The following is a 27774-nucleotide window of genomic DNA, read 5'->3' on the forward strand; positions in this document are numbered from 1 at the left end:
GCTGGCCCTAGGGGGTGATATTCCCCAGGCCATCAAGGGCTCTAGAATTGGGACTGCGCGGCCCCCCCTCCCAACGAGTACAAAGCCCCTTGGAGGTGGTGGTCCCTGGGGCCCATGGTGTCACGAATTCACCCGCCTGTACTCCGGTTTGTTCCTTCCTTGATGCTTCTATTACCCAACTCACTCTGAACTCCACCAGAGAGGCAAGGATAGGATTCACTTGCTGCCCTGATCGAACACCGGGGGAGGGGGGAATAGGGACGAGAGAAAAGAGAAGACACACTGGATTCTTGTAGACCGACTTGACAATTCAGTCGTGTAGAATGTCTCTCGAGAAAGGCAAAGTGTTACTGGGCTTCAGTTTTCAGCTCATATATAATCTGATAAATGTACCCGATTAATCTGAACACCCTAAATCACTTTTTTAGGTCAAACATCTGCTTTGGAACTATTAATTAGGTATACCTGAATTACCCTTGACCTTTTCTCAAAAGGATTCTTGAAACTAAAAGAAAGAATAAACAAAAAAAACACTACAGGTGCACTAATAATCTGTGATTGCTCAAATTATCTCAAGAGTTACTGATTTCCTTTACAATATTTGCTCCGTAATTTCACATTAAATATATATAAATAATAACAACAATCAAGCTCTCTGTTTCCTTTCAGTCTTCTAATCAGACTCAAGGTATTTACACAAATGTCTGTTTTACTTTAACATTCTTCACTTACTCAATGTCCTTAAAGTCCTTGGATTGTTTCAGGAAGAGTTTCAAAACATTCTCTTGATTTATAGAAGGTCAAGAGGTCTGCCACAGTTTTCATAAAGTTTAAATTCTTACTGGTATGTGTTCAAGCATGCTAACGCTTTACCATTCAGAGCGAGGTGTTGCTTGGCATCCCTTTGGTGATTCTCTTTTCTTTTCTCTTTTGCAGGAAATCGGAAACAGTGCCGGGAGAGGATCTGGAGCCGGAAATTCAGAAACAGGAAGGAATGTCTGAAATGTGCTCCGGGGAGCAAGAACACAGCCGAAGACACTGAGTGAAGACAGGGAAGGAAGCAGGGTGGAGCGCTAAAGAGCTTCGGATGATCTGCCACCAAGGTCCGGAGTCAGGTGAGTGTTTAGGCACGAAGCGAAGCATCGGGAACCAAGTGGGTGGGGTTTAAATTGCTTTGGGTCTCAGGTTTTCTCACGTGTGCATGTGAAGGTGATTTGGGCCTTAGATCTTTCCCAAGTAATTCACGTGTACATGCCAAGAACGTTTACACATGCAGGAAATGCCTCCTGCCCCCCCAAAGGTCTTCGTATGTGACAGGGTTTTTCCGGATGCAAGGCATGGAAAGATCTGACCAATCTTGTAGTATGTACATGTGTTCCTGTTTCCAGGATCTTTCTGACGCATCATAACCCTTCCAGTTAATTAAATACTGTAATCGACCATGTTTACGTTTTGCATCTATAATGCGATTTTCTTCATATGCAATATTGTCTCCAACTACAACAGGTGGAGGAGGGTTGTCTTTTCATGTGGACTGATGTAATGACTGATATTTTCCTACTTTTCTGGTGTTTTAGCTAGTTAGCTATAAAGTAATTACTCATCACAGTCCCTTCCCAGAATGCCTAACAACAAAACACCACATTCAGACTACCTATCTGAGAAAGGAGTAACATAAATAACTAAAGATACTATAGATCAAAGCTCAGAGGGTATGTATAGCAACGTCCTCCGACGAATCAGAATCAAATATCAAATCAGGTCAGCAACGTCTTCCGACGATCAACGCGCACTTACGCGAGCAACGCACCCTGGTGTGAATCGATATCAAATCAGCAACGTCTTCCGACGAATCAATATCAAATCAGCAACGTCCTCCGACGAATCAATATCAAATCAGCAACGTCTTCCGACGAATCAAATATCAAATCAAGTCAGCAACGTCTTCCGACGTTCAACGCGCACTTATGCAAGCAACGCACCCTGGTGCGAATCAGCAACACCTTCCGGTGAAAATCAGTACATACCTCTTACGCTATGTTGGGTTGGTCTACCAGCAATTTAGGTATTCCTGCTTAGGAGCCGATTTCCCTTCCGTATCTACAAGTACTCATTAGAGGGGAACTAGCACATCCCTCTGTAAGCACTTGGTAAAAAAGGGGCCCGACCTTCCTCCACAGAGAATAAGGACAAATTATATATTCTCCCATGTAGTCATCCCTAATCATGAGCAGCACACCTTCCCATCATCAGTTACCTGTAAGAAGGGAATCACCCCTCCTTCTATACTACAGCACCTGGTTAAGAAGAACCCACACTCTCTCTTAGTGACAACAAACAAATGGAATTAATGCAAATTGGGGTCTTTTATTACACAATGATGAAAGGACATAGAAAGAAATGACTTATTAATATACATACACACATATAGAACCTGAAAATAAAGGAATAATTAGATAAAATGAGTCATACATGGAACACCTCACCATATTATTAGACATCTGCAATCTGAAGACAGGTCCGTCTCTCTTTCCCTCTTCGGTTGGGTCAGGACTCTCTGTTCCACAAACACGACTACACGTCTGTACCGTGATGCTTCACCAGACCGCCAAAACCATCAGACAATCCTCTCACCCTCACTTGGACCCGCTTTCACTAATATAGAATGTAGCTCTCTCTCGAAGCTTCTAGAAGAACCCGCCTACCGTTCTCATGAGATTCCTGTACCTTTCCGTACCTGGCACACAACAGCAGCTGGCCAAGCTTTTGTTATGGCTCCAGCGCGAAGAGAGTACATTTCTCCGACAAGAACCGGTGTTTGCTGGTTCACTACTAGCGAACAACACATTGAAAGTAAAACATTGCCTTTCACCTAAAGAGGCTTAGCAGGATGGTGTCAGAAAAGAACATAGCATCGCTCGAGCATAGGCCTTTAGGCCCGAAAAAGAGCAAAAAGCAGCATATAAGGGGACATAAAGCTGTCAAAGTCTATAGGCAAGCCCTACCAACTAGGTGAAATAAAGGTCGGGAATGGACAAAACACCATACATGTTCGATTGACAGCAGCATATATTGAGATGGTGGTGGGCAACGGTCATAACCGAGCCAAAAAAGCACCAATACCTCAGTCACTACACCGGATCATGTGGTTTGAGCAAAGATACACGAAAAACTGGGTGATTGGCATATTCCGAGGGCAAAGTTAATCTCATTGAAACTGGATTCAAAATGTTATTTATGGGAAAGGGGCCAATGAACCTAGGTTTTAATTTCTTGGGGCCTTCAATCTGGATATTTCTGGTTGATAACCAGACGAGATCCCCTACTTTATAGGGTGATGCTGGTGTTTTGTGTTTATCTACTGATAATTTGACCTTTTTGTTTATTGTTGGCTAAACTACGCTTGGCTTGTTCTTGAAATTCCCGCAATTCTGTTAATCTTTTGGTCACAGCAGGCATAAATCTGGAAGGATGGCAGGAATAGATCGTGGATGTAAGCCAGTTATAAAAAAGAAAGGGGAACAGCCTAAAGCTGCATGATAGCTATTGTTGTATGAAAACTCTGCCAATGGTAGGACCTCATCTCAATGAGCCGATATAATGGAGGTTAGGCACCGTAGACTTTGTTCAAGGTATTGATTAACTTTTTCTGTCTGGCCGTCAGTCTGTGGGTGAAAAGCGGAGGATAATGCTATTTCAATTCCTAAATGTGTGCACAACTGACTCCAGAATTTTGAAACAAATTGAGGGCCCCTGTCGGAAATTATTTTACTGGGAAGGCCATGTAGTTTTCCAATATGGTTTCAGAACACTTCACTAAATTCTGTAGCTGTTGGTAGTTTTTGTAAGGGAATAAAGTGCCCCATTTTAGACAAAAGATCCACAACTACTAAAATTGCAGTGAAGTTGTGGGATTTAGGCAAATCTGTGATGAAGTCCGAACTGATAGTATGCCAGGGAAGCAGAGGTATGGGCAATGGTTGTAGAAGACCTTTAGGGGATGAATGGGAGGACTTTTGTCGTGCGCACACTGGGCAGGCTTTTATATATTTTTGGACGTCCTTGGTGTTTATTCCCTGTGTGTTAGCTTCTTTATTTGTCTGAATGCAGAGAACTGTTGTCTGAAGGCCAGTATTAAGGGCTACATAAAATAACTGGACCCTGCTGTAGCGCCTGGAAGCACCTAGATATGGGTGTGTAGGTGTGACCAGAATCACCTAACCCTCTGAAACTTTGTCTCTTTTAAATACCGAAGAAATTATTGGCATACCTTCCTGTACCATGTAGAAGCGATACAAAGCTTACCTTCGAGGGCCCCTTGGAATGACTGAAGGCATGAGTGACATAAGTGTACATTGAATGTGTGAATGAGTGTGCCTTACGGCTGAAAAGAACTGACTATAGTATCAAGCCTCTTGGGAGGACTTTCGATTTGCTTTTATCACAGTTTATCCCTTAAGCCTTATCGCCTGCTTCTGAGGGCATTAACAAACAAGATTAACGCCCTGCAAAGGATGTTAACTGCTGTTAAGTGAAAGAGCCAAAGGCGAGGGAATGCAACGAGGGGACAGACAATTAACAACTGTTAATGCCAGACGGCATGTTAAAAACAAATTTATATCCTTTCTCCCTCATCATACCACACCCAGATAGGCACACTCTTACTTTCCGGTCGATGTCCATGCTTCTCACTCTCACAGGGCCTATAATGCAGACAAATGACAGTATTAGTGGCAGCATTCTAAGCATGCTGATTGGTTGAGCCGATCTCTTCACAGTGATGGCTGAAGAGCACGTGCTGATTGGTTGAGCCGATCTCTTCACAGTGATGACTGAAGAGCACGTGCTGATTGGTTGAGCCGATCTCTTCACAGTGATGACTGAAGAGCACGTGCTGATTGGTTGAGCCGATCTATTCACAGTGATGACTGAAGAGCACGTGCTGATTGGTTGAGCCGATCTCTTCCCAGTGATGGTGTTTGCTGAAGAGTGCGTGCACTGTGATCATGCTTCTAAGTGCAGGAGAATCGGGATAAGTTATCAAGTGAAGTACAGGTGTTATTTCAGCTACGTTTTCATTATATAAAATGAAAATATAATTATGTAAAAAGAAGTTTTTCAGTAGGCTAGTTTTAGGGACCCCAAAGTTCTTTATTCTTCCCCAGAATCAGGACCTTAGTTTTCTCTCCACTGAGTTTGAGAAAATTGGCCTGCATCCAGTATGCAATTTTACTCAACCCCATCTGGAGAGCAGATGTCTCAGACACCCTCTCCATAGAGAGAGAGAAGACTATCTGGGTGTCGTCAGCATAGGAGAACAGGGTCAGCCCGCCTCCTCTGCAATGTCAGCCAGAGGTCTGACACTCATGTTAAATAACAAAGGGCTAAGAATGGAGCCATAGGGTTCCCCGCAGGGAGAGGAATAAGTAACAGAACTGGCCGTTGGGGCGAAGACCTGGAACGTTCAGACGGTGAGAAAAGAGATAAGCCAGTTGAGTGCCGGCCTGGTAACACCCAAAGATCGTAAGGCTTTCACTAACACGGTGTCAGACACCGTGCCGAAAGTTGCTCTCAAATCAAGTAATATGAGGGCCATCGTGTCTCCAGAATCTAAACGATGTTGCAGCCTTTCCGTAACTCCAAGAAGGGTAGTTTCAGTTGAAAAGCTGGCTCTAAAGCCCGACTGAGATGAGTGTACAAAATGTTGTGACTCGACAAACTGAGATAGCTGTGAATTAATGTGTCTTTCTGGGATTTTCAAGAAGGCCAGGAGCAATGAAATAAAAAACAAAGACACACAATTGATGGATGGAATGCAGAACAAATCAAAACGTTCACCCCCAGTCAAGAGATCTGGGTTAAATCCATCATTCTTTTGCTCACCATGCCACCCCAGTTTAGACCTGGCCATATGCAAATCAGTCTTGACCCTGTGCCTCATGGGAACAGTTCAGTCTGAACTGCCAAGCCAGGTCCTCCCTGGACCGGAAACAAGCATCCTAGGACCGGTTTTGGACTTTCAACCCCCATCAGCCAGGATAGCTTGATTCCACTGCCACATTGAGCCTGGGACCCATGTCTAGGCATAGGCATATAGGCATACTACCAGCGCACTTAGGGCGAGAAAGCAAAAGACACACAATTGATGGACGGAATGCAGAACAAATCAAAACATTCACCCCCCAGTCAAGAGTTCTGGGTTAAATCCATCATTCTTTTGCTCACCATGCCACCCCAGTTTAGACCTGGCCATATGCAAATCAGTCTTGACCCTGTGCCTCATGGGAGGCCAAGTCATGTCCTCCCTGGACCAGAAACAAGCATCCTAAGACCGGTTTTGGGCTTTCAACCCCCATCAGCCAGGATAGCTTGATTCCAGTGGCACAGTGAGCCTGGAACCGCTTCTGGGCATACCCGGCGCACTTAGGGCGAGAAAGCAAAAGACACACAATTGATGGACGGAATTCAGAACGGGACTGTTCCCATTGTGTGCAGGGTCAAGACTGATTTGCATATGGCTGAATCTAAACTGGAATGGGATGGTGAGCAAAAAAAACGATGGATTTAGGCACAGATCGCTGTACTGGGGTGAATGTAAGACATTGTTATGCATTCTGTCCATCAATTGTTCTTTTTGCATTTGTCACCCCAAGTGGGACGGGTATGCCCAAACATTGGTCCCTTGCTCTCCATGCCACTGGAGTCAAGCTATCCTGGCTGATGGATGCTTGTTTCCAGTACAGGGAGGACCGGCCTGGCAGTTCGGGCTGGACTGTTCCCATTGGTTGCAGGGTCAGCCAAATTTACATATAGCTGGGTCCAAACTGGAATGGCATGGTGAGCAAAAAAACTATGGATTTAGGCCCAGATCGCTGTACTGGGGTGAATGTATGACATTGTTGTGCATTCTGTCTGTAGGAAGGTGGCTACCTGACTATGGTTACCCCAGATTTTTTGCCTGTGTTTAGCTGGTTTTTTGACTTAGTTGACCTGGTTCCCTGCTAATCAGGGCCCCAGGCCATCTGCTCTCTCTGTAAAATGGATTCCATGTACCCTAGGTACATACCACAATTGGAAATGGACTCCTTGTCAGCCCCTGTATAATGCACTATAGGTGCCCAGGGCATAGGGGCCACCAAGGCCTACCAGGGGCTGCAGCATATCTTTTGCCACCCCTGGCTGGTTCTTAAATTGACACAACTGGCTGATCACTCAGCTGGGGTAAGGTGGTGTAATCACCCCTTGCTTAGATATAGTATACCTATATCTAAACCTATATCTGGACACATATTAACCTGTGAGCCACTCCATTGGAAGGCCTCATCAATCCTGGAGGCAGAGTGCGTGGTTTCATGTGAGATGGAGCTCTAGCATGAGCTGAGCCTGTCTGCAGCTGTCGGGAACAACTCCCTAAGCTGTTTCAGGATAACGCCATACCATATACTCTTAAGTGCCTTATAATCCTCGCGGTTATATAGCAACTCTGGTTTGGCTTTATCAAAACATGTCGTGTAAGGTGTCATACGATTTGGAATACTATCCCCTCGCCAGTTCTGGCGACGGGGATAGCATTCCACCCCTCTAGAGGGGTAAGACATGTTACTTTACTTAAATGCGGTTAATTTCTAAAAGGACCTTAGATCCACAAAATGGATGCCTCTGCCACAGACAAGAGTCTGACCCCCTGAAGCTGACCGAAACTCAGCCAAATGGGGCCTGGACAAAGGGTTTCCTGTTGCAGGGAGGTGTTACACCCCCTCAGACAGGAGATAGTGGATTGTAGCAGGGAGGTTTGAAAGAAACCAGACACTGCATGGGGAGCACAAGGCTGCCCCTTGCATAATCCGGCCAAACCGGTTCTGGGGCACTCCAGCCCTCGTGCCAGGGCAGCCTGGATCAAAGGAAGGGGGTGTATCCACCCACTTCCTGGGTCCCACCCATAGGAGGGGACCTAGCAGGTAATCCAGCCCCCAAAATTAGTATAAGACTGGGAGCAGTGCCAATGCACTTTAGATCATCCTGAAATCACCTTTAAACTAAGAAGACGACTGGACTTCGACATTCTGATGAACAGAAGACTGAAGAGCATCTCCCTTGTGGCCTAGGAGGGGCCACCCTGTGAACACAGGCACCACCCAGCACCTCGACGTCTGCTTTGCCGCCACCTCCCGCCGGAGCCCGAGTGCAGAGCCTGACAAGACTCAGCTTCCCAGACTTCTCCCAGCCCGATCCACAGTCCCTGCAAAGAAGGGACCCGTGGAGGCACCGAGAGATGTGGGAGCGGACATCTTGAAAGACCCCCGAGACGCTGACTGCGCAGCACCCGAGGCACCCTCGACTCTGTGCTTTGGGGTTTGAGAAGCCCCACAATCGAGCAGCATTTGCACCAAAGATCAGCCCTCCAGCATCTCCACGATCTGCGTGGGGCCCTTTTGCTTTGTGCCACTCGACTCGCCATCCCGGCCGCTTGTCACGTGGTCAGCGGCCATCTTGGCAACGAAACCTACAATTTACACTGTGGGTCTGGTTGCTCCAGACCTGCCCTCGCTCCTGTAGAAAGGAGTATCCGCTCTGACCTTGCTGGTCCGAGTAATAAGCCTTTTTCACTTTCCCCGTGGCTTGCATTAGCCAAGGCTTGTTTGCTTCAATCGAGTTGCCGACAACGCCATCAGCTACAGCCTTCGAGGAACAGCTCGTGATCGACTCCTGGACGTCCTTGACCTCTTCGTGTCCACGTGGCTGCAGAGAGAAGCAACACCTCATCACCTGTTTGCACCCGACTTTGCCTGGTTCCAATCTGGTTCCACGGTGGTCACTGGTCAGTGACTTTGAACACTGTCCCCTCTGCTTTCAGGTCTTCACCACTTCAGATCCACCCTTGGATCCACCGGACACTTCTCCTTCACATCGCCTGCAGCATCTTCAGCTTCAAGCGCCAAGAACCTGCGTGTCAAAACCCGACGCCACTTCGACACTGTGCACCCGCTTCCTGTGGGTGAGGTAACTTTGCTCCGCCGGTGTTCCCACACTGGTACACATCTCTAGGGTCTGTGTCTTAAGTTTTGTTCCTCTAGGTTCAGCGGAAGTGTCCTTAAACTTTAACTTTGTAACTTTTACGCACCATTGGTTAACATTGGTGCATGCGTGCGCTTTCCGCACTGCTCCCGAATACCGTGGGCCTCTCCCGACTTCAGCACTGCTTGTCCTGACTGCTCCCAGCGATTCCCTAGGCCCTAGGCCTAACCACTGTTCGATTGGTATCTCTTATACCACTTGTTTAGTATATGGTTTGAGTGGCCCCCCGCCCTCATCCATAATTGTGCAACTTTGAATGTTTAAACTGTGCTTTTGATTTAACGCTTGTGCCCCTTTATTCACAAAGAATACTGGGGATTGTTTTTAGTAATAAACACATATATTTTTATAATATATACTTGTGTGGTGTCCTTTCATTTGATATTACAGGATTGTATGTGGTAAAACAGCTCGCTTAACACGACCTCTTAAGTTAAGCCTTTAGGCTGCTTAGTCCATGCTACCCCTAGGATAGCTTGTCTAACAAGGTTGACTTACAACCTGACACCATAAGGGATTGTTTGGTCTGATAATAGGTGGTTCCAGAATTGGAAACATCACCTATCAGGCCAACTTCTCACACTGTCCATCAATTGTTCTTTTTGCATTTGTCACCCCGAGTGAGACAGGTAAACCGAGACGTTGGTCCCGTGCTCTCCATGCCACTGGAGTCAAGCTATCCTGGCTGATGGGGGCTGAAAGCTGGACACCGGTCCTAGGATGGGTGTTTCCATTCCAGGGAGGACCTGTCCTGGCAGTTCGGGCTCGACTTTTCCCATTGGGTGCAGGTTCAAGACTGATTTCCATACGGCTGGGTCCAAACTGGAATGGGATAGTGAGGAATAAAACGATGGATTTAAGGCCAGATCGCTGTACTGGGGTGAATATATGACATTGTTCTGCATTCTGTCCATCCATTGTTCTTTTTGCAGAGAGCAATGAAAGAGGCCGGTAGTTAGCCTTCTTCAGAAGAGGAAGCACCATTGCGGGTTTCCACTCAGGTGGAAATTGCCTCCTGTAAGGAGGCCTTCAAGAGTTCCATGATTATTGTGAGTGAAAGCGACTCAAGCTGCTGGTGCACCGAGATCGGAAGAGGGTCACAGGTGAGCCAGATTTAATCCTGGCTATGAGTCGTATAAGGGAGTTCATATCTAATGGAGCCCACATTTCCAGTTTATTCGTGGATTCAGCGATCCTGTTGTCACTGTGAGAGATAGTTCTGGCTGCTTGAGGGGATGTAGGTGCTTGCTGATGGGGGGTACCTGGTTTTATGCCCTTCATTTCAGAGTATATTTTCTCCACTTTATGGAGGAAGAATTTCTCCACGTCTTCACATTGTAAACCATTCAGGGAAGGGGGAGTAGATTGAGTTTCAGATCCAGAAAGCTCTTTGACCATTTTAAATAATGTCTTGGAACAATTCAGCGCACTAGAGATGGTCGAGGAGACATATTCAGCACAAGCTGACTTACAGAGAGTGTGGTATTCTCTTGTTTCCCTTTTATATGCAAGTTTGTTGTCAGGCGCATAGTTCCTCCTTCAGCATCCTTCCAAAGCTTTGCATTTGGCTTTCTCTGTTTTTAAATTCTCAGTGAACCAAGGGGCAGGGGGCTGTGGTTGTTCACCTTCTTAATAGAGGGTGGGAGACAGGTATCAATGGCATGTAAAAGCCACTTTTGGACGCCACCCGAAAGAGTGACCGACATTTGTTTTGTGATAGGAGCATTGGAAGACAGAATCTTATTGAGAGCTTCAATGTCCAGTTTTCCCCAGTTCATAGTTGGTTTCCTGATGCTAGGTGCGGCTACAGGTGAGTTCACTGAGATCTCGAAACGCAAGCCGATCGCAAAGTGATCAGACCAACATAAGGGAAGAGCTGGTGGGCTTTGAATGTTGGATAAACTGGAGAAAATAGGGTGACCGGCCACATGAATGGGACCGGAGTTGCAAAGTGCAATATTCAATGCTGCCAGATAAAAGTAGCGCTATTAGTACATGCAGAGTCATCCAAGCGTAAGTTAAGGTCGCCCAAGAAGTAGAAGTTGGTGGCATTTAAGAGAAAAGGGGTTATTAGGTCATGAAAGGATGAAGCCCATGGACCGGAGGGCCCTGGTGGACGATAAACTAGTATGCCTGAGAAGGTGAACTTAGGGGTCAGGGCAAGCTTAAATAAAGCTGCCTCACAGCTCGTAAATGGCAGGTCTTCAAATTTGCACATTAGGATTAATTATAAATTATAGCAATGCCACCACCTGTCTTGTAGTTCCTGTCTTTCCTGACTATAGCATAGTTAAACAGTAAAGCTGCAGCTACATCAGGGCGGGAGCTCATGTGCAGCCATGTTTCAGTAAGAAACATTGCGTAAAATAAATAGTAACTTGTAAATCCAGTATTTGTAAAGCGCACAGCTACCCGGAGGCATCCCGGTGCTGGGGGCCATTGCGAAGATTAAGCGAGCTGCACGCGTCCGATCTGGGGCCATTGAGTAGGGGTTAGGCAGGACGCCTGCAGCGACTAGAGCGCTTCCCGGAGGGAGAGTGTAGCCGAACAAAATGGCCACCCGGGCAGGAACAGCTCCTCAAAGTACAAGTGCAGGAAAAAAAGGAGTATAACACCCTCAGTAAAGCAGAAAAATAATGCAACAGCAAGCAACAAAACTATAAGCATCCCTAAACCTAGAAAGGTAGAAAATGGTTTTGGCAGCCACCAAACATGACTTCCCCGTCTCCCTCCAGGAATTGTGGTAACAAATCTATAGCCCTTTCGCTCAGTCACTCGTGCTTTCTCTCAGAGAAATATATAAGGAATACACAGCGGACCTTGCAGGCAAATTAAAATAGAGCATTAGTACTTCTTAATACTTTTAAAGACAAAAACTTGGCTGCTTCTGATTTTATTGTATATACCATCTTTGTTTTTTTTATAGACTGTGCTGTATCTTATTGACATCCCGATCTGCAGCAGGACTTCCCCGATTGAGCAGAGTAAGTCTTTCAAGCCCCACATCCAGAGCTGTAGGGGCAAATTAGCAGACTAGTTGTTTGGAACCTGACTATTTTATTTAGCGACTTATGTGTAGTCATCACAAACATTTCTCCTGCTTGGGGATTATAATTATCGTGGAGAAGATTTTTTAGATATGGAAGTAGCAAAACTGTTATCAGACTTAAAGACTTGGGGACTGCAACAAAAGATTACGGACCCTACTCACTCGGCGGGCCATAATCTTGGACTTAATCTTCTCCACCTCTACTGCACTAACTTGTGAAGCCCATGCCTTGACGTGGACTGACCACTCATTACTCTTCACCACCTCTACTGCACTGACTTGTGAAGCCCATGCCTTTGAGGTTGTCTGACCACTCATTACTCTTCACCTCCTCTACTGCACTGACTTGTGAAGCCCATGCCTTTGACGTGGACTGACCACTCATTAATCTTCACCACCTCTACTGCACTGACTTGTGAAGCCCATGCCTTGACGTGGACTGACCACTCATTACTCTTCACCACCTCTACTGCACTGACTTGTGAAGCCCATGCCTTTGAGGTTGTCTGACCACTCATTACTCTTCACCTCCTCTACTGCACTGACTTGTGAAGCCCATGCCTTTGACGTGGACTGACCACTCATTAATCTTCACCACCTCTACTGCTCTGACTTGTGAAGCCCATGCCTTGACGTGGACTGACCACTCATTAATCTTCACCACCTCTACTGCACTGACTTGTGAAGCCCATGCCTTTGATGTGGACTGACCACTCATTACTCTTCACCTCCTCTACTGCACTGACTTGTGAAGCCCATGCCTTGACGTGGACCGACCACTCATTACTCTTCACCACCTCTACTGCACTGACTTATGAAGCCCATGCCTTTGACGTGGACCGACCACTCATTACTCTTTACCACCTCTACTGCACTGACTTGTGAAGCCCATGCCTTGACGTGGACCGACCACTCATTACTCTTCAGCACCTCTACTGCACTGACTTGTGAAGCCCATGCCTTTGACGTGGACTGACCACTCATTACTCTTCACAACCTCTACTGCACTGCCTTGTGAAGCCCATGCCTTTGACGTGGACTGACCACTCATTACTCTTCACCACCTCTACTGCACTGACTTATGAAGCCCATGCCTTTGACGTGGACCGACCACTCATTACTCTTCACCACCTCTACTGCACTGACTTGTGAAGCCCATGCCTTGGACGTGGACTGACCACTCATTAATCTTCACCACCTCCACTGCACTGACTTGTGAAGCCCATGCCTTGACGTGGACCGACCACTAATTACTCTTCAGCACCTCTACTGCACTGACTTGTGAAGCCCATGCCTTTGATGTGGACTGACCACTCATTACTCTTCACAACCTCTACTGCACTGCCTTGTGAAGCCCATGCCTTTGACGTGGACTGACCACTCATTACTCTTCACCACCTCTACTGCACTGACTTGTGAAGCCCATGCCTTTGACGTGGGCTGAACACTCATTAATCTTCACCACCTCTACTGCACTGACTTGTGAAGCCCATGCCTTGGACGTGGACTGACCACTCATTAATCTTCACCACCTCTACTGCACTGACTTGTGAAGCCCATGCCTTTGACGTGGGCTGAACACTCATTAATCTTCACCACCTCTACTGCACTGACTTGTGAAGCCCATGCCTTGGACGTGGACTGACCACTCATTAATCTTCACCACCTCTACTGCACTGACTTGTGAAGCCCATGCCTTTGACGTGGACTGACCACTCGTTACTCTTCACCACCTCTACTGCACTGACTTGTGAAGCCCATGCCTTTGACGGGGACTGACCACTCATTACTCTTCACCACCTCTACTGCACTGACTTGTGAAGCCCATGCCTTGACGTGGACTGACCACTCATTAATCTTCACCACCTCCACTGCACTGACTTGTGAAGCCCATGCCTTGACGTGGACTGACCACTCATTAATCTTCACCACCTCTACTGCACTGACTTGTGAAGCCCATGCCTTTGACGTGGACTGACCAATCATTAATCTTCACCACCTCTACTGCACTGACTTGTGAAGCCCATGCCTTTGACGTGGACTGACCACTCATTACTCTTCACCACCTCTACTGCACTGACTTGTGAAGCCCATGCCTTTGACCTGGACTGACCACTCATTAATCTTCACCACCTCTACTGCACTGACTTGTGAAGCCCATGCCTTTACGTGGACTGACCACTCATTAATCTTCACCACCTCTACTGCACTGACTTGTGAAGCCCATGCCTTGACGTGGACTGACCACTCATTAATCTTCACCACCTCTACTGCACTGACTTGTGAAGCCCATGCCTTTGACGTGGACTGACCACTCATTAATCTTCACCACCTCTACTGCACTGACTTGTGAAGCCCATGCCTTTGACCTGGACTGACCACTCATTAATCTTCACCACCTCTACTGCACTGACTTGTGAAGCCCATGCCTTGACGTGGACTGACCACTCATTAATCTTCACCACCTCTACTGCACTGACTTGTGAAGCCCATGCCTTTGACCTGGACTGACCACTCATTAATCTTCACCACCTCTACTGCACTGACTTGTGAAGCCCATGCCTTGACGTGGACTGACCACTCATTAATCTTCACCACCTCTACTGCACTGACTTGTGAAGCCCATGCCTTTGACGTGGACTGACCACTCATTAATCTTCACCACCTCTACTGCACTGACTTGTGAAGCCCATGCCTTTGACCTGGACTGACCACTCATTAATCTTCACCACCTCTACTGCACTGACTTGTGAAGCCCATGCCTTTGACCTGGACTGACCACTCATTAATCTTCACCACCTCTACTGCACTGACTTGTGAAGCCCATGCCTTTGACGTGGACTGACCACTCATTAATCTTCACCACCTCTACTGCACTGACTTGTGAAGCCCATGCCTTTGACGTGGACTGACCACTCATTACTCTTCACCACCTCTACTGCACTGACTTGTGAAGCCCATGCCTTGACGTGGACTGATCACTCATTAATCTTCACCACCTCTACTGCACTAACTTGTGAAGCCCATGCCTTGACATGGACTGACCACTCATTACTCTTTTTTCAAATACCTAAAGCTGGGTTGCCTGAGAAACAAGACCTGAGCAAAAGAGTCTCTTGTCAATGGCCGCGCATTACTCCTATCGCTGAAAAATTGGATTTCTCTGTAACCTCAAAGGAATAAGACATAAAGCACGCCTTGGCGGACTAGTGTACGGCTTTAAATTCTGCCTTTGATAACATTGCTCCTTTTAGAACGTATTCTAATAATAAACACAGGACTGGCGCCCTTTGGTATCCTACAGAGCTGAGCCTGGAAAAGTCACTATGTAAAAATCTATAGTGGCATTTAACTACCAACCCTTGCGACAGAGACCAGACACATATATTGGGCTCTTTTTTTAGGTGCTAGATTGTTGGCTACTGTGAGGCATTTCTGTTCCTTAGCGCTGAGTCCTATAACTAATGTCAATCGACTGGGAGATGCGTCTGGTTAACTGAATAAAGTTCAGAAGGTCTTGGGTCCTTTTTGTTAAAAGGTAAGAATGTTTTGTGGGATACAGCCATGGATTGTGGTAAGCAGGCTGTATTTTATATACTGCCTTGGAATGCAGAGTATAAAAGCTGACAATGCCAAAACTAGTGCCCATCCTGGAATAAAAGAAGACACCTAAAAATAGCTTATCCTAAAAACCCACCTTCCAAAAACAAGATACCAAAAAAAAGGAGAATCTTAGGAGCTTCAGGTGATGTCCCTAGTGTCTGATTACTGGTGTTTGTTTAGGTTTACAGGAATCCAGATGTTACATAGCAAACCTTGTCTATGCATGCTGTGTATTTTTCATTCATTATTGTAGTGTTTATGTAATCCACTCATCGCGTGCCAGAAGGTAGATGTATTTGGCTAAAGTTGTTTATATAGCGCCAGACTCGGTCTGGTCTGTGTCTCCTGCTCCACAGCTTGTACCCGTAAAAGTGCATCAATGTCTCCTTCCGTTGGAAGCAAATCCACCTGTATTCCAGTTTAAGCATATTTATTCTCATAGAATCACTTTCAAAATCCACTGTTCATCAAGTAAATTCAAATTCAGTCTGCCCAATTAATTTTGGGGGTTCTCCTTCATCAGGGGGCGCTTGTGAGGAATCTATGTTGTATGTTGTGTGCGGAAAATAGTGACATAAGAATTAACCTGCAATGCAATCTAATCCTACATAAACATAAATGAATAGTTTACTACATGTCCTGGTAGAGCCGAACCGCAAGTCTGCGTTTGTGTTATACCAGGGTCTTCATCTTTTCGATAGTGAGAGCTACTTCTGATCGAGGAGAATCATCCTGATCTACTGCCTTTATCACGTGGCTTTGCTAAGGGTAGATGAATGCCAGGCAACTTAATTGCGCCCCTAGAGTGCCCAGTCTTGCTGCAGTGAGCACATAGCATTTGTAGCACTGAGTTAGGAAAGGTTTACCTGTAGGGCCCCTAAGCATTTGTAGCACTGTTAGGTTTACCTGCGGGACCCCAGGCATTTATGGTACTGGTAGGAACGGTGTATCTGCGGGGTCCCCAGGGACCCGTTTTGTTAATTTTATTCTTATTAACGAATCACATCTGAGAGGTGAGTGTTTCACTGAGGGTTGTGGCCTCTTAGTCATGCAATACATGGGATGGCATTGTTCTCTCTGAGTGAGTGTGAAGACAGAAGACTTCTATTATCTGGTGAGTTGCCCTTCTGTTCATTGGCTCCTGTCCAGATCCTGGCCCTGGTTTAACAATTCAAGATTAATGTTCAGTAGTGGCAGTCACAGTATAAGGACTATGAGCAAGACCTGCTGTAGAGTTTTCGCTGTCCTAGGAAATATACCTGCGATGATTGCAGTGTCTGATTTATTAAAAATTGCACACAGAGTACCCCTTAGAGGGGTCCCCTAAAATCTACCAATCCTTATTGTGGTCACCGACTGGCCTGAGCCAGCCTGCTACCACCAGAGTGTGTTCTGTCCTCATGGGGAGAGTGCCTGTGTACTTCGAGGTCGATAACGATGCCTTTCCTGGGTGGAGGTGCTCACTCCTCCCCTGGTCAGGAAGGGCCATCTGTGGCAAGGATTTTCTAAGGCCTTGCCGCCTTTGTAATGCGGCCCCAGCCTCTCCTCTTAGAGGGAGCAAGCGATCTTCCTGTCCTCACCCCCTTTTAGGCGCAAGGACAGGTGGAAACCTTAGATACAACAGGAGGTGTGCCCCCGCCCCCTCTGTTAACTCCATCCCTCAGGTGCTGGAGGCGAGGTGAAGTACACTTTGTAGTACCCACCATCTTGAAGATGATGGGACTTATCCAATCAGGGCTAGGACTATGTCCCCTTCCCGCAGGAGGTGGGCATGATAGAGGGTGTAGACACCCCAGGAAAGGGGCCTATTAGCCTCTACCTGTCACTCCCTTGTAACACCCTTAAATCAAGATTTTAGGTGTCATCCCCAGACCATGAATTTCAGTTCTTGGCGACCTAAGGGCACTGCAGCCTTCTCTGCTGGTGAGGATCTGTAGAGAACTATGGACTTGGTCCCAGTCCTACTGGCCTGTCTGCATCCCTGGATGATCCAGAACCAAAAGGCAAGTCGTCTTGCAGCCCAGCGAGCTCCATAACCGTGGGAGGACTTCCTGCCTTCGATAAAGGGCAATCGAGTTTTATGTAGTGGGATTTGGCCAGGGAGTGTCAGGACAAGCCAAGCTATGTTACTCACTCTATATTTGCAGACTTTGTGTTTTTGGTCTAATCACTCTCACTAATGTGCACCGTATTTTCGTTGTCAACACCATCGATTGAGCACTTGTTCAATAAAAAGAGATTTACAAAGTACCTGTGTCTTGGCAAGATAAGCAGGGTGCTGGCCATTTATTCAATCGAGTCTGTTGTTGAGCTCTGAGTTCAAGCTGTCCTTTAATGTAAACAGGGTCATTGATTTGGCAGTATCAGTATCTGTAGTTAAATTAGACAAAACTGAGTTCTAATTGCCAACTCCCTGACACCCTGAATGGCCTCAACCCAATCGCCATCGCCAAGCGTGCCTAGATCCCTCTCCCACACAGCTCTCCGCGTCCCCAAGGCATCCAGAGAATTGTAGATCAATTTCCTATAGATGGTTGAGATTGCTTTTTCGGTCAGATGATCAATTAGTAGCTGGTCCTCCAGTAGGGATGCATCAGGCAACTGTCCCCCTTCCCGGATGTGACTTTGCAGAGCGTGGCCACCTGCAAATGCCAGAACTGTTTTTAGTCACCTAATTTATACTTTTGTTGTAGGATCGTGAAGGACGCAAGCGCTGGTCCCCCCACACATCGCCCGGCGCTCTAAACTAATCAATCCCCATTTTGTGAAGCCCTGCAATCCTCCGTCTGCACTTAAGAGATCACCATCATACAGTGGAGTCATTTCAGTCAGCTTACCTTCCCAGCCTAAATACCTGGTAGCCTCTTTCCACACCTTTACCAATGTTTGGGTATGAGTAGGTGGGGTGCACTCATACTTTCTTCGATACAGCACCAGGGTGGGGTAACCTCTCTTGTCCATGGCCAAACTATCTACCCGGTAAGCAGGATCCTCACAGTCCGCAAAAACCCAGTTGTTGACTGCCACCAGCTGCGAGGCCCAGTAATTCTTGTGAATGCTCCGGACCGCCAGTCCACCATAATAAACTCCCCTCTGCAACTTACTCAGCGTGACGTGCCACCATCCCACAACAGGAGCCGAAGTTCTCAGACTATCTTTTGAAAAAAATGTCTGGTGGGATCTTAAAGGACATTTTTTGCACAATGTACAGGAGACCCTGGAGGGTCATCACTTTAAATAGGGCCACCCAGCTTAGTAAGGAGAGCGGGAGCGCCCGCAAGTGTGGGGCATCCCAGCGAATTTCGGGAGTATGTTCCTGCCTGTGCTCTCTTGTAATGAACACAACCAAATATTTAAAGCTATGTAGTGCCACCCTAACTGTGCACCTAGAGTGAAGCCGCAGGGTCCCTGCCACCAGCAGGAATATTAAGGACTTCTTCCAGTTAATATTATATCCTGAATAATCTCCAAGTATGTGAAAAATGTGTAGGATTCGTTCACTCGAGAAGGCTGGCTACGTGTCATATAACAAAACGTCTGAGTAGATGGAGATTCTCACATCCCACTCCTGATCAACTGGAATACCCCATATGAGAGGTCCTGGTGAACCCAAACATGTGTGAAGAGCATAGGAGACAAGGAACATCCCTGTCGGATGGCAAACACTCGGTAAACTGTATTTTTGAGGCGCATGCTCGCTAGAGGGGCCACATACAAGAGCTTAACAGCAGCGCCATTGGTTCAGCAAAGGAATCCCCTATTGCATATGGTACTCCATTAAGGTGTCAGAGATTTAAGCGCGTTCCCCGGTGTGGCATAAAGCCCGATTGATCAGGATGAACCACTGTTGCAATTACTGTCCGCAGGAAGATCGCCAGGGCGTTCGCAAGGACCTTAGACTCAAAATTAAGCGGGGAGATAGGCCTATAAGACCCACACTCAGTTGCTGGTTCGTCCTTTTTAGGGCTCGGGCCTACCGTCCCACTGCGTCAGCAGTGGGCGTGGCCTAAGAGTCCTTTTCTCAGGGCTTCCGAAAACGTACCTAACGAATTCCAGGCTGCTCGTGGTTTTTCGTGCTTTTTTTTGCTACGTGCATTGCTATTGGCCTCCGTGTGTGTGTGTGCTTTAGAAACAGAACACGCAATAGGCCATAGGCGGTCGAGTAGCTCCGCCTATGGCCTATTGGTGTCTGTTACGCGCACCAGAAGGCCATATATCTTCAATTTTCTCAGCCGTCACGGCGGAGATAATTGAAGACATATGGTGGCAGTGACGCGCGCGGGTGCACAACTCGCCGGCGGTTTACGATTATGTTTCTTTTTTTTTTGCGGCTTCTGTTTTTTGTTGCGAGTTGCTCTCGTATCGGGCATACTAATATCTGTTATGAGATCGAGTAGGCAAGGGTGCTGAGAGATAGACTCGTATATTATATTTAAATTATATTTAAAACTTTTAATTGTGAGACTGGATACATTTCATGCCCATGATTTATGTCAGCAAATGGGGCCGCTTAGCTGTCTATGAACTGAATAACAAGAGCACTTGAAGCCGGCGCTTGCTTTCCAGCTGGAGTCAGCAAACTGCAAAAAATCCAAATATGTATTTAGATCACGGAGCTCTCCCTGTCAGCCTCTTCTCTGTGTCTACGCTGGGCTTATGTATAAGATAAACAGGAGGGAACCCATAGACCAAGTTGGGATGGGTGTAGACTGTAAGCATAGACAATTCCCAACAGGTATCAATAGGAAGACAATTCAACGGGTGTATGCAATATGCATTACAAAAAAAGGAAAAAAGGAGTCACTGTAAATTTGAGAACAAACGGGTATTATTCACCATTTAGAAAGCAAGGCAGGTCTTATGCAAGATCATACAGTTAAACAGCACTGTATACAGTAAATGGGGTGACAACCCGGTGGCACTTGGTGCAAGTGATATATACATGAATATATACAGTGAATAGTGATGGTGGTGCAAGTGCAGGGGTGAAAACAGCGTGGTCGGCGCGAAGTGACAGTGAAAATAACAGAGTAATGGCTCCAGAGATTTAAGTAATAATCACTTAAAACAAGATTCAATTTTAGGAGTACAAAACACGTAGGGCGCCATAAAATTAGGCTGTGTGGTCGACGGCGTTTCGATCCTCATCAAATCGGGATCATCATCAGGACGGGGTTGTCGGGGAAAACAGTGAAGCTGAGCGCGGTAGGACAACAGCGCTGTTCAAAGTAGCCGTCACGGCTACTTTGAACAGCGCTGTTGTCCTACCGCGCTCAGCTCCCGCATTCACTGCTTGAAGCTACACCACGGATTAACCCACGATAAATACCTCTGATTCATTCAGACGCAGATCACCCCCGCCGACTCATACATCCCCTACCCTTCATTCAGCTCTGGACCCACGTATCCAGCCCTTCCGACCGCACGACTTTGACAGTAGCGGACTTCACTGTTTTCCCCGACAACCCAGTCCTGATGATGATCCCGATTTGATGAGGATCGAAACGCCGTCGACCACACAGCCTAATTTTATGGCGCCCTACGTGTTTTGTACTCCTAAAATTGAATCTTGTTTTAAGTGATTATTACTTAAATCTCTGGAGCCATTACTCTGTTATTTTCACTGTCACTTCGCGCCGACCACGCTGTTTTCACCCCTGCACTTGCACCACCATCACTATTCACTGTATATATTCATGTATATATCACTTGCACCAAGTGCCACCGGGTTGTCACCCCATTTACTGTATACAGTGCTGTTTAACTGTATGATCTTGCATAAGACCTGCCTTGCTTTCTAAATGGTGAATAATACCCGTTTGTTCTCAAATTTACAGTGACTCCTTTTTTCCTTTTTTTGTAATGCATATTGCATACACCCGTTGAATTGTCTTCCTATTGATACCTGTTGGGAATTGTCTATGCTTATACGCTGGGCTTAGGCAGGGTCAGTCTGCTCCCAGGGCATGGTTCTTGCGACGCAGAGGGGTGCTGGGCTGGGGCAGGGTCAGTCAGCTTCTAGGGCATGGTTCTTGCAGACACAGAGGGGCGCTGGGCTGGGGCAGGTTCAGACAGTGTTGAGTGCAGAGAGTGTTGAGTGCAGAGAGTGTTGAGGGCAGAGAGTGTTGAGGGCAGAGAGTGTTGAGGGCAGCGTGTTGAGGGCGTGCAGAGTGTGTGTGGGGGCAGAGTGTTGAGGGCAGAGTGTTGAGGGCAGAGTGTTGAGGGCAGAGTGTTGAGGGCAGAGTGTTGAGGGCAGAGTGTTGAGGGCAGCGTGTTGGCAGCGTGTTGAGGGTGTGCAGAGGGCAGAGTGTTGAGGGCAGCGTGTTGAGGGCAGCCTGTTGAGGGCGTGCAGAGGGCAGCGTGTTGAGGGCGTGCAGAGGGCAGAGTGTTGAGGGCGTGCAGATGGCAGAGTGTTGAGGGCAGCGTGCAGAGGGCGTGCAGAGGGCAGCGTGTTGAGGGCGTGCAGAGGGCAGCGTGTTGAGGGCGTGCAGAGGGCAGAGTGTTGAGGGCGTGCAGAGGGCAGCGTGTTGAGGGCAGAGTGTTGAGGGCAGCCTGTTGAGGGCAGCGTGTTGAGGGCGTGCAGAGGGCAGCGTGTTGAGGGCGTGCAGAGGGCAGAGTGTTGAGGGCGTGCAGAGGGCAGAGTGTTGAGGGCAGCGTGTTGAGGGCGTGCAGAGAGCAGCGTGTTGAGGGCGTGCAGAGGGCAGGGTGTTGAGGGCAAGCAGATGGCAGAGTGTTGAGGGCAGTGTGTTGAGGGCGTGCAGAGGGCAGCGTGTTGAGGGCGTGCAGAGGGCAGCGTGTTGAGGGCAGAGTGTTGAGGGCAGCCTGTTGAGGGTGTGCAGAGGGCAGCGTGTTGAGGGCGTGCAGAGGGCAGAGTGTTGAGGGCAGCGTGTTGAGGGTGTGCAGAGGGCAGAGTGTTGAGGGCAGCGTGTTGAGGGCGTGCAGAGTGTTGAGGGCAGCGTGTTGAGGGCAGCGTGTTGAGGGCAGCGTGTTGAGGGCAGAGTGTTGAGGGCAGAGTGTTGAGGGCAGCGTGTTGAAGGCAGCGTGTTGAGGGCAGCATGTTGAGGGCAGCGTGTTGAGGACGTGCAGAGTGTGTGTGAGTGCAGAGTGTTGAGGGCGTGCAGAGGGCAGAGTATTGAGGGCAGAGGGCAGTGTTGAGGGCGTGCAGATGGCAGAGTGTTGAGGGCGTGTTGAGGGCAGCGTGTTGAGGGCAGCGTGTTGAGGGCAGCGTGTGAGTGTGGCAGAGTGTGAGTGAGTGCGGCAGAGAGTGAGTGCGGCAGAGAGTGAGTGCGGCAGAGTGTGAATGAGTGCGGCAGAGTGTGAATGAGTGCGGCAGAGTGTGAGTGAGTGCTGCAGAGTGTGAGTGAGTGCTGCAGAGTGTGTGCAGAGTGTGAGTGAGTGCTGCAGAGTGTGAGTGAGTGCTGCAGAGTGTGAGTGAGTGCTGCAGAGTGTGAGTGAGTGCTGCAGAGTGTGAGTGAGTGCTGCAGAGTGTGAGTGAGTGCAGAGTGTGAGTGAGTGCAGAGTGTAGAGTGAAGAGTGCAGAGTGTAGAGTGAAGAGTGAGAGTGCAGAGTGAGTGCAGAATGAGAGTGAGTGCAGAATGAGAGTGAGTGCAGAATGAGAGTGAGTGCAGAATGAGAGCAGAATTAGAGTGAGTGCAGAATGAGAGTGAGTGCAGAATGAGTGCAGAATGAGAGTGAGTGCAGAGTAACTGCAGAGTGAGTGCAGACTGAGTGCAGAATGACTGCAGAGTAAGAGTGAGTGTGCAGGAAAAGACCACACACATAAGACCACACATAAGACCACACACACACCACTCACCACCACACACACCACCACACACCACCACGCACACCACCACACACTCACCACCACACACTCACCACCACACACGCAACCAGCCATCACTGCACACTTTCACCGGGCACAAACACCACCAGCCGTCAGTGTACGCTTTCACCGGGCACAAACACCATCAGCTGTCAGTGCAGGCTTCCACCAAGCACACACACCTCCAGCCGGCAGTGCACGCTTCCACCAAGCACACACACCACCAGCCATCAGTGCACAATTTCTACAGGCACACACACCACCAGCCATCAGTGCACACATCAATTGTTAATGCATCCACAATTAACTATTGTAGCAATCGCAGTATGGTGCACTTTACTTTTAAACATATTCATCTAAAGCGCAGCATGCCACCATTGCTACAATTCCAATCCAACCCACATAATTCCACTACACACCACATGCATATACTCCATAACACATGGCTAAAAGACATTGCCATTTACAATGCCATTAGCTCTAACTCAAATAAATCCGAGACCTATTGCATTTCTAATGCTTGTTGGGATGACCGCCACCTCAGACGTTCTTTGGTGCTCCGGGAGACACCATTATCTTCAGGCAGTCTGAAACCTACTCTGGAGGTTCTCCCTGATTTTATCCATCATGCTTTTATATAATTCTAACGGGAGCTCATCAGGCCCGTCGCTTGCCCTGTTTGCAAGGTTCCTATTGTCTTATTGATTTAGTCCACTGTCAGGTCTTGGTCTAGTGCGTCTCGGTCCTCATTCGTTAGCATTGGCAGGGTCAGGTCTTTCAGGAAGTCTCTCCCAGTATTTCTGTCCCCTTGTTGTCAGTGTCCTCAAGGATCCAGTTCCGTCCTTTGTCTTGTCTCTCTAACCATGTAAGCAACTCATTGGCTTTATCACCGACATCATAGAGACAATGCTGGGTAGCCAGCGCATGACTGCACGCTATTTTCCATTAGTGCTCTTAATGCGTGCTGCTTCAGTTGATGGTGTAATGGGAGAGAAACTGATTCCCCACTTGCCAACCGAACCTCCAGGAAAGCACATTCCTTGTCCTGAGCCTCGCACTTCAATTTACCTTCCTTCGACATTCTCCCAATCAAGGCTTGTGTCTGGCCTCGAATCACTGCCTTAAATTCACCCTATAGCATGCAAGCTGATTCAACAGGCCGCCCGTTCTCCTTAACCCCTTCTGCGCTCATGACGAGCTTAGCTCGTCATGAGCGACGATGCTCGTATGCTCATGACGAGCTGAGCTCGTCATGTAACGCGGCTTTTTTTCAAAACGCCGCACACAGCGGGGAAAACCGCTAGCGCGCAAGCGGTTAAAATAGAATTCTGCTCTATCTCTCATACGAGCTTTGAACGTCTTGTCTTTTAATTATCACGGATCAACCCTTGGGGGTAGGATGAAGTTCACAACCGGACCATCGAGTCGCACCTCCACCAGCAAATGGTCTGAGATTCCCCCTGCTATGTGCGTAGCAGCTCTAAAATCAACTTTATGGACAGTCTGGGTGAAAGGATGGTGCAGGCATGCCAGACTACCATGTGCTGTAGACAGGTGTGTCCGGTTATGATACCCTCTACCCCTCTAGGGGCATTTAGGAGTATCATGAATATAGTATAGGTGCAGTTCTGTCACTCCAGTCACCCCAATGCGTATATGCTCTGTCGTAAGCGTCTTATCCTTCCACAGGATGAGTCAATCTTGTCTGGGTCTCTTTCCTGTTTCCCGGCACTTGAATGGCACACCCGAACACTCGAGAGAGCAGTGACCCACCAGCAGGCTTTTGTGGTGCGCTTTTGTCCTGGATGTAGGGCTGCATACAGTAGGGCACCCACTCTGTCTTTTCTTTGCCTTTGCCTGAAGATCAGCAGTCCCAAGGTTGCCGTCATACCTGGCCTGTCGGTAAGTGCAGGCCCTCTGGAGGCCCGACCGTCAGCAATTGAGCCCACACTGTGGCCGGCTGGACCACAGGTGTAAGCTCAGACAGGGTGTTTGACACTGGAGTAGTTGTAGTCCCTCATGGGCCTCTGACACAGAGTAGTCAGAAATTCAGCAGCTAAAAGCCCAACACATGCTCTCCAGGAAGCCAGGAGATTTAGACCCTGTTGTGTTAGGAATTTGGCAAATGCAACCTTGAAAACGCCGTTGGCAGCACACAATCTACCAACTGGGCCTCAACAATCACATTGTCGTAGAGTTTTATTTTTTGCCTTGAACTGTTGGGAGAGTCTTGGCGAGGCGGGGGGGGGGAAGTCCCTCAGACTAGTTGGTCCTGCTGGATGGCTTTCCGGCCCACCCTACAGATAACGAGGATGTGTCGGACCTTGCTTCTTCCAGGACAGCCCTGTCCTCCCTTCCCTTTCTTACCAGACAGGCAGGCTTCTAGGCAGACTTCTAGGCTCTTCAGGACAGGTACACAGCTACTCCATTAAGTAATTCAGCCTGCAGGTGATGTCCCCTCAACTTAGATAGGCTGACACCATCCCTGGTGTCACAGCAGCACCTGAGTACTTTGTAGAGCACTTTATTCCTTGGTTACAGAGGACTTTGAACTAGGGTATAAAAAAGGGATAGATGGTCCCACTTGCATACACAACTGGCAGGCAGGAGATGCGGTTTACTCTGTCGCACTCTCACATTGCATTTATGCTACGCACACCAACACCCTAAGCACGCACTTGATGTTAGCGCAAAGTCTGGGCACAGGTATAGAAATGGAGCATTACATGGGTGTGTCAGTAGGAAGCCACTACACTGACCATGTTCAAAGATCTCATCAGGCTATTGATCCTTACAACAGGGTGTATTGCCACCACCGCTCTAGCTGTTAAACCCATGACAGTCCTCTGCCTTAAATAAGGGAACACTTGGTGTGACCCTCCAGGTCACAGGACCGGTCCAAGACCTCTCATAGTCCCTTGTTAGAAGTTGCACAATACTGGGGTGGCAGAAAAATTCAGTCTAATTTTCCTGTCTGGACAAAAATGGTGTCCTGTTTTTCTGCACCCGGTACATCCAGGTGCAGAAAAACCTAACAAAGGATAATCAGGTGGAATAAAATGAACACATGAAAGTACGCCTTAATTTCATTGCCCTCGATTCATACTCTGGACCATAGTTGAGGGATATGTCTAGGCATAGTCCTCGCAATACACAATAGATTTGTGTGTGGCAGAGGCCAAACTCAAAAGTCAGGATACCAGCTACAAGTAGGTGGTAACTCAGGGCAGGGGTAAAATGCCCGTTGTCCATGGAGGGGAAATTCCCGTTCCAGAAATCTAGATTAAAAATTAATTAATAGTATCCTTTTTTAAATATCTGTTTGGTGCCAGTGCATATGACTTTAATTTCTGCCTTTGGGATTCTATGTTACAAGTCCATACGGTGCATGTATCCTTTGTGAGCTTAATAAAATGTTGAAAATTCTATAAATCCTCACTCCTACTCTGCTCTGTCTGAAAAACAGCTCAACATTTTCAATATTCTGCAACTCTGCATTGATTTGGCTTGCAAATTATATTTTAGGAATTTTTCATGTATTAACTATTTAATTTTAATACTATAGGTGATTGAAATTACTGACGAAAAAAGCAAGATTTAGCACCAGGCAACGGAAGTCAGTGCCATAAGAAGGATTATTTTGAAAAACTGAAGGACATCCAACCTTCTACGTTTAAACAATTTCCAAAATCTAGGTGTGGCGAGGAAGTGGGAGCTGAGGAAAGTACTATACTGTCAGTGAAGTCTCTAATTTAGCATTTCATTAACCCAGAGCAAAGCCATATCCGTGCACAGAATAACGTTCATCTAAAACATCATGTAATTCCAGAGAGGAAGCACACACTGCATAAAAGAAAGTTATAACAAAAGGTTTCTTCTGCAGACCATCAAAGAAAAGATGCTGAAAGAAGACTCCGAAGCTGACACGTTAACAACCGAAAGATTGGAAAATCACCTTTGTTCAACAACCGTTTTTAACCAGTTACGCAAGTTTGAGACTATCTGCCTCTGGGTAGAAAACCACGACCCACTCTGCTCACTCTGGCGAAAACCTTAAAAATTCACCACTTTATTGTGTTCATAACAGTCTCAGATTGTTTCCTTTTTATTGTGTACTGTTCTGTAATTCTATGTAAATTGCCTCAACATTATCTGCTGTGCGTGAGTGATATGTAAAACTGTTAAAGATAAAAATGGAATAAATGAGCACAGTTGCGCTATA

General features: G+C 47.4%; 1 long non-coding RNA gene across 1 annotated transcript; it reads left to right on the plus strand.

The window, feature by feature from the left end:
- The first annotated feature begins 939 nt into the window (after window positions 1-939).
- Window positions 940-27774, plus strand: LOC144806643 (uncharacterized). Its single transcript, XR_013605861.1, has 2 exons — window positions 940-1115; window positions 27118-27774. It is a non-coding gene; the product is annotated as an uncharacterized LOC144806643 (long non-coding RNA).

Source organism: Lissotriton helveticus, unplaced genomic scaffold (assembly GCF_964261635.1).
Source record: "Lissotriton helveticus unplaced genomic scaffold, aLisHel1.1 SCAFFOLD_509, whole genome shotgun sequence".
In the NCBI taxonomy this organism is placed as follows: Eukaryota; Metazoa; Chordata; class Amphibia; order Caudata; family Salamandridae; genus Lissotriton; species Lissotriton helveticus.